This window comes from Rattus rattus, chromosome 7 (assembly GCF_011064425.1).
Source record: "Rattus rattus isolate New Zealand chromosome 7, Rrattus_CSIRO_v1, whole genome shotgun sequence".
NCBI classification, from domain to species: domain Eukaryota; kingdom Metazoa; phylum Chordata; class Mammalia; order Rodentia; family Muridae; genus Rattus; species Rattus rattus.
Genome location: NC_046160.1, coordinates 62,358,812 through 62,368,826, shown reverse-complemented (window position 1 = coordinate 62,368,826; position 10,015 = coordinate 62,358,812).

Below are 10,015 nucleotides of genomic sequence, written 5' to 3'. Positions count from 1 at the left end.
CAAATATCCCCCAGTACCATGCTCTACCATCAGTATGACAGAAAATTATGTATCAAAGGAGTAATTCAAAGCTGGTAAATATCATATATATTAACTCGAGTGATCTGTTTTTCTCAATTCAGTTAAAGAAATTTATTTCACATGATTTTTATTTATTTTTATTTTATTATTTACTATAAATAATATTTTTAAAAATTTATTTACGTTCGAGTAATTGCCTCCAACCTTGATCTCCCTCCCACAGTTCCTCATCCTATTCCTTCTCCCCATTGCCTCCTAGAAGTTATGCCCTCTCCTCCAGACTTCCCCCTTCTCTGGGGCCTCGAGTCTCTCAAGGATTAAGAATATCTTCTCTCACTAAGACCTGACAGGGCAGACCTCTGTTATATTTGTACCAGGGGCCTTGGACCAGGCAGTGTAGATTCTTGGCTGTTGGCTCACTCCGTTGGAGCTTTCTGGGATCTTGGTAAATTGTGACTGCTGGTCTTCCAATGGGGTTGCTCTCCCCTTTAGCTTCTTCAATCCTTCCCTTATTCAACAATAGGGGTTTCTGACTTCAGTTCAATAGTTGGGTGTAAGTATTTGCTTTTGTCATATAGCCTCTCAGAAGACAGCCATGCCAGGCTCCCCTCTGCAAGCACATCATAGCATCAGTAATAATGTCAGGTCTTGGTGCCCTCTCATGATGAGATGGATCCCAAGTTGGGCTGGTCATTGGACAGCCTTTCCTTCAATCTCATCTCCATTTTTGTTCCTATAGTTCTTTTAGGATAAGTTCGGACCCAGGATAAGTTCTGGGTCAGAAATTTTGACTCTGGTTTAATAACCCTGTTTGAAGCCCAATATATCTCCTGAAAGTAGACTGTTAGAGTTCACCCTCCCCAATGTTTGGCATTCTGGCTAAGATCACTCGCATTGAGTTCTTAGAGTCTCTCACCTCCCTGCTCTCTGATACTTTCAGAGGGTCCCCTCATCTCCTACTTCCCTGGGCTGCTTATCTCCATTCATTTTCTTGGCCCTCTGGTCTTCTCTCCTGTTCTCCACCCCTTATACTTTATTTTGTTCCCCCTTTCTCCTACTCCTTCCCTTTCCTTCCCAGGTACTTCCCTACCCCTACCTCAAGTGACTATTTTCTTCCCCCTTCTTCAAAGTGGAATTGACATATCCTCACTTGGGCCTATCTACTTGCTGTACTACTTATGGTCTGTGGGTTGTATCCTAACTAGTTTATACTTTTTGGCTAATATCCACAAATCAGTGACTACATACCACATATGCCTTTAGGATCTTAGTTATCTCACTCAGAATGATATTTTCAGTCTATCCATTTGCCTGAAAAATTCATGTCCTCAGTTTTAATAACTGACTAGTATTCCATTGTGTAAATTAACCATATTTTCTGTATATATTCTACAGTTGAGGAACATCTGGATTGATTCCAGCTTCTGGCTATTACAAATAAGGCTGCTATGGACATGGTAGAGTACGTATCCTTGTGGTATGGTGGGGTGTCTTTTGAGTTTATGCCTAAGAGTGGTATAGATGGTTCTTTAGGTAGAACTATTTCCAATGTTGTGAGGAACTGTCAGATTGATTTTCAGAATGGTTATATTGGGTTGCAATCCTACCAGCAATGGAGGAATGTTCCTCTTTCTCCAGCATGTGCTGCCACTTGAGTTTTTGATCTTAGTCATTCTGATTGGTGTGAGGTAGAATCTCAGGGTCACTTGATTTGCATTTCTCTGATAACTAAGGACTTTGAACATTACTCTAAGTGCTTCTCAACCATTTGAGATCCTTCTGTTGTAAATTCTGTTTAGCTTTGTACCCCTTTTTAAAATTGGATTATTTGGTTTCTTGAAAATTAACTATTATATATTTTGGATATTAGCCCTCTATTGGATGTAGGATTAGTCAAGATTTTTTCCCCAATATTTAGGTTGCTGTTTTGTACTTTTGATGGTGTCCTTGGCTTTACCGAATCTTTTTAGTTTCATGAGGTCACATTCATCGGTTGTTGATCTTAGAGCCTGAGCCATTGGTTTTCTCTTCAGGAAAAATCCCCATTATGCCAATGTGTTCAAGGCTCTTTCCCATTTTTTCTATTAGTTTCAGAGTATCTCATTTTATGTTAAGTTCCTTGATATGCTTGGACTTGAGTTCTGTGGCAGGTGATAAATATGAATCTACTTTCATTCTTCTACGTACAGACCACCAGTTAGACCAGCACAATTTATTGACGATGTTTTCTTTTTTCCACTATATATTTTTGGCTTCTTTGTTAAAGATCAATGTACATAGTGTGTGGTTTTACTTCTGGGTCTTCAATTCTATTTCATCGATTGACCAGTCTGTCTCTGTACCAATAGAATGTAGTTTTTTATCACTATTGCTTTTTAGTACAGTTTGAGGTCAGAGATAGTTATTCCCCTGGAAGTTCTTTTATTGTTGAGAATTGTTTTGGCTATCCTGGGATATTTACTTTTCCATATAAAGTTGAGATTTGCTTTTTACATGTATGTGAAGAAGTGTGTTGCAGTTTTGATGGGGATTGCATTGAATTTGTAAATTGCTTTTGGTAAGATGGCCATTTTCACTATGTTAATCCTACCAATCCATTAGCATGGGAGATCTTTCCATCTTCTGAGTTCTTCTTCAATTTCTTTTTTTCAGAGTTTAGAAGTTGTTGTCTAAGGTATCTATCATCTTCATGAGATGGGATTTTAGGTCATTATCTTGCTTTTCAAGTGTGATGGGGTTTCCAGCACTTGCTGTTGTGTGAGAACTGGCTTCCCTTGGTGCTGGATTGCATTGAGTTCTGTAGCTTATGATGTTGAGCTTGTCTCTTGCTGTCTGGTTATCACTGGTGTTAACTGGCTTGGGTGTCTATGTCTGGAGCCAGCCTCCTTGGAGGCAGATAGAAACAGTCTCCGTGTAGTGTAGACAAGTAGTACAGACTCTGGTTATAGTGGGGTGTTTGTGTCTCTGGTTAGAGTAGGCCTCCTGTGTTCCTGGTTACTCTAGACCTCCTGGGAGGCAAGCAGGTGTAGGTGTGAGCAAGTATCTGGCAGCTGATCTGGCTTGGGCAAGAAGCAGGTAGGGAGAAAGAAGGAGCTCCTATTTTACAGTTTTAAATTGAAGGAAAGTAATAGCTCATATACAATTCAAAATAAAAATTCATAACTTTTCTAATTGGAGACATTTTGATTGTATTGTAGTTCTTTAATTAGTGGTTACAATGATTTGTAACAACCATGAATATGTCAAGACTTTTCTTCATCCCCAACTTATTCTTTCTTATCTCCTTCATAAATGGAGCAGCAGCAAGCTAGTGACTTTTCCATTGCAGTTGTAAACTAACCGAGAATTAACAATATGTATTTTTTTTAAATTAAATTGTCTACTAGCACTGTTGGCCTCTCATGAATGCAATTTAAATTTTGCAAATACTCCAGGATTGTTCAATGACACATATCAATTTGCTTTTGTTATTAATTCAAAGTCTATTATGTACAATTTGGTCATTGGTAAGTGAAATTAGTGGTGACGTTTTCTTCTTGTAAGTGGAAAGAAAAATATGGTGAATTAAAAGTGTTACTAGGCTATTCATAGCCTAGTAAGAGCACCAGTGGAAGGGGAAGTCCTTTGTCCTGCCAAGACTGAACCCTCAGTGAAAGTGATTGTTGGGGGGAGGGCGGTAATTGGGGGAGGATGGGGAGGGGAACACCCATAGAGAAGGGGAGGGGTAAGGGTTAGGGGGATGTTGGCCCAAAAACTGGGAAGGGGAATAACAATAGAAATGTAAATAAGAAATACCCAAGTTAATAAAGATGGAAAAAAAGTGTTAACATTTTCCAATATGAAACATTGGTTAATAAAGAACAGTTTTATACCACTGACTTTTACAAAATAGAGAGGCAAGTACTTCTGCAGTAAACAAGGAGCATTATGAGAAGAAATCAGGCATTGGTTAGAGACACAGGGGTATTTCATAGGATATACATTTCTTTTATACAGAACTTATATTTTACTTTGCACTTGTAAATAGTAAGTTTTAAACTTTCTGATTTAAGATAAATGACCTTGTTTCTTTATTAATGCATATTTCACCTGTCACTAGTCATTAGAGAACTGCCACAATATCATGTTTTATATATATTACTATATATTATCTATATATCTATATTTATGTCATCTATAACTATATCTATATCACCTATAATTGTAGGAACATCTCAATTTATACATATCATCTTTATCTATCTTTATATAGCCATATCAATCTATTATGTAACTACCTACCTACCTACTATCATCTATCTAACTATCTATTTTATCATCTATCTGTCCATCTACATCTATCCATAAAGCGAGAGATCTATCATTTATCTATCCATCCATCCATCTATTTATTTAGAACAGGAGAGGAAAACTGGTCTCAAGGACAATACTTTGTTTTAATGGAAAGACAAATTCTAAGGATGTTGAATAGATATTTCTGCTTTAGAAAAAGGTTGCACTTGACCAAATTATGAGATACTAAACATTCTGGATTAAGAATTAGGTCAGAAAAGAAAAATCCTCATTTTTATGCCGGAATGAAAGAGATTATGTCTTTCCATAGCCATTATATTAGTATTTTTGTTAATGATTAATGCTATGGCAGGAATATTTGTCCTACTGGTTAGGTTGCCATACCTTAAGCCCTTAAAAAGGAAATTATTAATGCTTCTTAGCACAACAGTGTTACTGGTAAAAAAAATCACCAACTATGAAACATTTATTGCTTATTTGACAGTGTATAAGAAACATATGAGTCATTGTACACCAAAAAAAAAATTGATTTTCTCTCCTTAGCTTGCTCCTTCGGTTGTCTCTTAGAATGTATATCATCTTGGCTGATAGCACACTTTCTGAGGGCTCTCTTTCTAGAGTGAAATTCATTTTATCATTTGTTTTCAGTGAACCTGCTTGATGTATAGATTTCCGCTGTAAAAATCAATCTTTTAATACATGTTTGCCATACCTAAGCTTCTAACTGCTTGAAAGATATTGATCAGCAACATTTAAGAACTTACTAACTTTTAAAACAAGATCATATGTTTATTAAATGTCCAAATATCCTTTTAACAGTTATAAGAAAAGACATTTTAATATTTCCATATTTGTGATAAAAATTAGACTAGAATTCATTCAGATGCACTCAAGCCCTCTCTGTTTTACAGGCTCCAAGACCTGAGTCCAGTCTGCCATAGCACTCCTTTTTCTTGTGCCCTCATCTGAAACATTCTATTTGTAATGTATGCACAAATTCAATCTTCTTATATCTATTGAGGCTTGTTTTGTATATAATCAATTTTGGAGAAGGTACCCTGAGGTGCTGAGAAGAAGGTATATTCTTTTGTTTTAGGATGAAATATTCTATAGATATCTGTTAAATCCATTTGTTTCATAACTTCTGTTATTTTCACTGTGCCTCTGTTTAGTTTCTGTTTTCATGATCTGTCCGCTGCTGAGAGTGGGCTGTTGAAGTCTCCCACTTTTATTGTGGGAGGTTCATGCAGAACATGTCATCTAATTTGATAGCCATCAGAGCAACATGTACATTTAGATTCCACTCAGTACTTTATATTTGTAGATCTGGAAATCTGTAATTAAAGGTTTCCAAATAAATTATTTTTGGCTATCCTAATAAGAAAAAGATAAAGACAAATTTCCTGAAGCATTAGGACTAGCCTATCATTATATTTTCAAAGAAGTCTTCAGGTATAGCTTGGAAGGATTAAACTATTTCATTCTATAGAAATTTTATCTCACACTTTCATTGGATGTGCCTTGAAAATTTTGAAAAGAAAAAAAACATGTCATCATAAAGTGGCATTATAAATAGTATATGAAGAAGTTACTATTAGTCTACAATTTAAATCACACTGTCCAGAGTATTATGTTATCTTGTGACAAAACTTACACAGGGAAACTATTTCTTTCAACAGTAATTAATGAAGACAATCACATTTAAAGATCTGTTTGATGTGAGGGCAGCAGTAATTTTAGTAATTTCTTCTAGAAAGGTATTATCTGTAAAGAGTAGTGCTTAGGTTTTTACCTTCCCGTATTTTTTCCACATTTTGTTCAGTATACTTTGATGATTGTCACACTCATCTACTCTTCTTAACTTACTCACACTTGTTTTTATACCATTTCTTTTTAAAATGGTTTTCTGTGCTGGATAACGGTAGCACACAGATATTATCCCACTCAGGAGGCTGAGGCAGGAGAATCTCTGTGAGTTCAAGATCAGCCTTGTCTACAGAGCAAGGTCACACAGGAAAATGCTGTCTCCAAAAATAAATAAAAGATTTCTTTCTAAAGGATTGCTACAGTGATTCCTTTGGATATTCTACTATGCACATAGACCCTGTTTAGCTTAGCTATCATTAGAGAAGCTTCATCTGGCAGAAGATCAGAATTAATACAAAGACCTACAACTGGACAGTGTGCAGAGAGTGAAAGAATTTGTGATGGATGCTCAGTCCTAAATGGAATGGTTTCCTCAAATACTTCAGAGCTCAAGGGGCCTTGAGGAAGAGGAGGAAGAAATTTGTAAGACCTAGAATGGATAATACCTTTTTACTATATACAATTAGACATACATGTGAACTCACAGAGACTTTGACACTTCGACAGCATACATCTTATAGGATGATAATGGTGTACCTAATCTCCATATTATGCCAAATCTATTCATTTTTGGTGGACCATATATAAGTATATGACACTGGATGATTTTGCATGCATGTACAATACAAGACATAAATTTTATTGGATATTTGTTTTTAATTATTTACATTTCGAATATTATCACCTTTGCTGGTTTTCCATCCATAACCCTCATCCCATCCCTCCTCCTCCTTCTTCTTTGAGGGTGTACTCCCACCGATCCACCCACCCCTTCCTGTCTCCCTATCCTGACATTCCCTTACACTGGGAAGTCCAGCCTTCGCAGGACCAAGGGCTTCTCCTCCCATTGTTGCCCAACAAGGCCATCCTCTGCTACATATGCAGCTGGAGCCATGGATCTGTTCATGTGTACTCTTTGGATAGTGGTTTAGTCCCTGGGAGCTATGGTTGGTTAGTATAGTTGATCTTATGGGTTTGCAAACCTCTTCAGCTCCTTCAATCCTTTCTCTAACTCTTCCAATGGGGAACCCATTCTCAGTTCAATGGTTGTCTGCAAGAGTCCACCTCTGTATTTGTTGTGCTCTGTCAGAGCTTCTCAGGAGACAGCTATATCAGGCTCCTGTCAGCATGGGCTTCTTGGCATCAGCAATATTGTCTGGGTTTGGTGACTGTGTGTGCATATATATATATATATATATATATATATATATTATTCATGTGTGTGTGTATGTGTGTGTGTGTGTGTGTGTGGGTGTGTGGGTGTGTGTTGTATCTCGAGGTGAGGCAGTCTCTGAATAGCCATTCCTTCAGTCTCTGCTCCAAACTTTGTCTCCATACATCCTCCTGTGAACATTTTTGTTCCCCCTTCTAAGGACTGAAACATATGCACTTTGGTCATCCTTCTTGAGCTTCATGTGGTCTGTGGATCATGTAATCTGAGCTTTTGGGCTATTATTCACTTATCAGTGAGTGCATACCATGTGTGGTTATTTTTGTGATTAAATGCATATCCTGTCATAAACTCTCAAGAGATTGTGAATAGTTTTTTTTCTCTTATAGAGTATCTCTAGGGCAGATTTGGCCTCATTGATCTTACATACCATACAATACAATGTTTAAGGTAATCTTCATTTCTCCTTTTTCTAGGAAGCATCTATTACCAAACCACTCACAGGAGAGCAAGAGGCAGACATATTTTTTTAAATTTTTTTTTGCAATAATACTTTTTTTTTTATTAACTTGAGTATTTCTTATTTACATTTCGAGTGTTATTCCCTTTCCCGGTTTCCAGGCCAACATCCCCCTAACCCTTCCCCCTCCCCCTCTATATGGGTGTTCCCCTCCCCATCCTCCCCCCATTGCCGCCCTCCCCCCAACAATCACGTTCACTGAGGGTTCAGTCTTAGCAGGACCAAGGGCTTCCCCTTCCACTGGTGCTCTTACTAGGATATTCAATGCTACCTATGAGGTCAGAGTCCAGGGTCAGTCCATGTATAGTCTTTAGGTAGTGGCTTAGTCCCTGGAAGCTCTCTTGCTTGGCATTGTTGTTCATAAGGGATCTTGAGCCCCTTCAAGCTCTTCCACTTCTTTCTCTGATTCCTTCAACGGGGGTCCTATTCTCAGTTCAGTGGTTTGCTGCTGGCATTCGCCTCTGTATTTGCTGTATTCTGACTGTGTCTCTCAGGAGAGATCTACATCAGGCTCCTGTCGGCCTGCACTTCTTTGCTTCTACCATCTTGTCTAATTGGGTGGCTGTATATGTATGGGCCACATGTGGGGCAGGCTCTGAATGGGTGTTCCTTCTGTGTCTGTTTTAATCGTTGCCTCTCTATTCCATGCCAAGGGTATTCTTGTTCCCCTTTTAAAGAAGGAGTGAAGCATTCACATTTTGATCATCTGTCTTGAGTTTCATGTGTTCTAGGCATCTAGGGTAATTTAAGCATTTGGGCTAATAGCCACTTATCAATGAGCAGACATATTTTTCTAAGAAGACTTGTGTTGTATTGCTGGGTTGTTCCTATGCTCACTTACACTGGTAAAGTTGAAGTGACAGTGTCTGAGGAGTGAATGGGAGGAAAAGGAAGAGGAAGAAGAGGAAGAGGAGGCATATGAGGAAGAACAAATTTTGGTTAAGAAAACATTTAGAGTGAAAGTCCATGCTGTACATTCATGAAAATAGTTGTCGTAGTGATATGTAGTATTATATACAATGGAAATAAACTAATAAAATTATACTAAGGAAATTTTTAGTTACCTTGTTGATAAGGGCAGTATCTACAATTTTAATCTTTCCACACCCCTTTCTTTACCAAATTTCACAGTTGTAATATCTGCCTTCCTTAAATTCTTATTATAAACCTCTGTAAATCCAGAGAACAATAACAATGACACAATCTGAGTGTATGCTTTCTTTGAATGCATTCTGCCAAGCTATTTGGTCTATTTTGAGTTCAGCTCCACTGGTTTCATTAGGACACAGGAGGAATGCAGCTAGACATTTTTTGCCAGAAAGAAAAACAAACATCTCTGTTTTCCTCTGACCTCAGGTGCAGTCTTTACTCTTGTACAATAGCAGTATTCAAGTCTTCCCCACTCCAGGCAGAAGATCTGCAAACCTCTGCTTAGAAGGCTTATTTATCTCACAGAACCAAACTTTCACATTGTTCTTTGCCTCTACAGTTCATTAGGTGAGTTCCAAAACAGTGTGGGGAACATGAAACATCAAAACAGTGACAAAAACATCGTTGTCGTCGTCGTCGTCGTCATCATCATCATCAACAACATCATCAACAACAACAACAATAACACAAAGCAAAAACAGTATCAGAAATTAGGTTTAAAAGTCTATAAATGCAGAGTTCTATATTCTATATTCTATCTCTGAAAATTCCAAATATAAAAATTAAAGTGGATATAATCATAGGGAATACTCCCTAAAGTTGAAATATCTATCTATCTATCTATCTATCTATCTATCTATCTATCTATCTATCTATCTATCTATCCATCCATCCATCCATCCATCCATCCATCCATCCATCCATCCATCTATCTATCTATCTATCTATCTATCTATCTATCTATCTATCTATCAATCTATCTATCTGCCATGTATATTCTTGGTATGTTTAAAAGTGATCATTTATATTCTGAAAATCCATTGGGAATGTTCCATATTCTTTAAATTTAAGCTGATTTTTAGCATTACTTTGTAATGCTTTTCCTGCTTAAAATTTTTGAAAACTTAGGTCAAGACTGAAGTCCCATATTCATTCTTCCCTGGCCGTTAAGTAGTGCTTAGTGCTGTAAACGTGGCTATCTTACCAACAGTAAA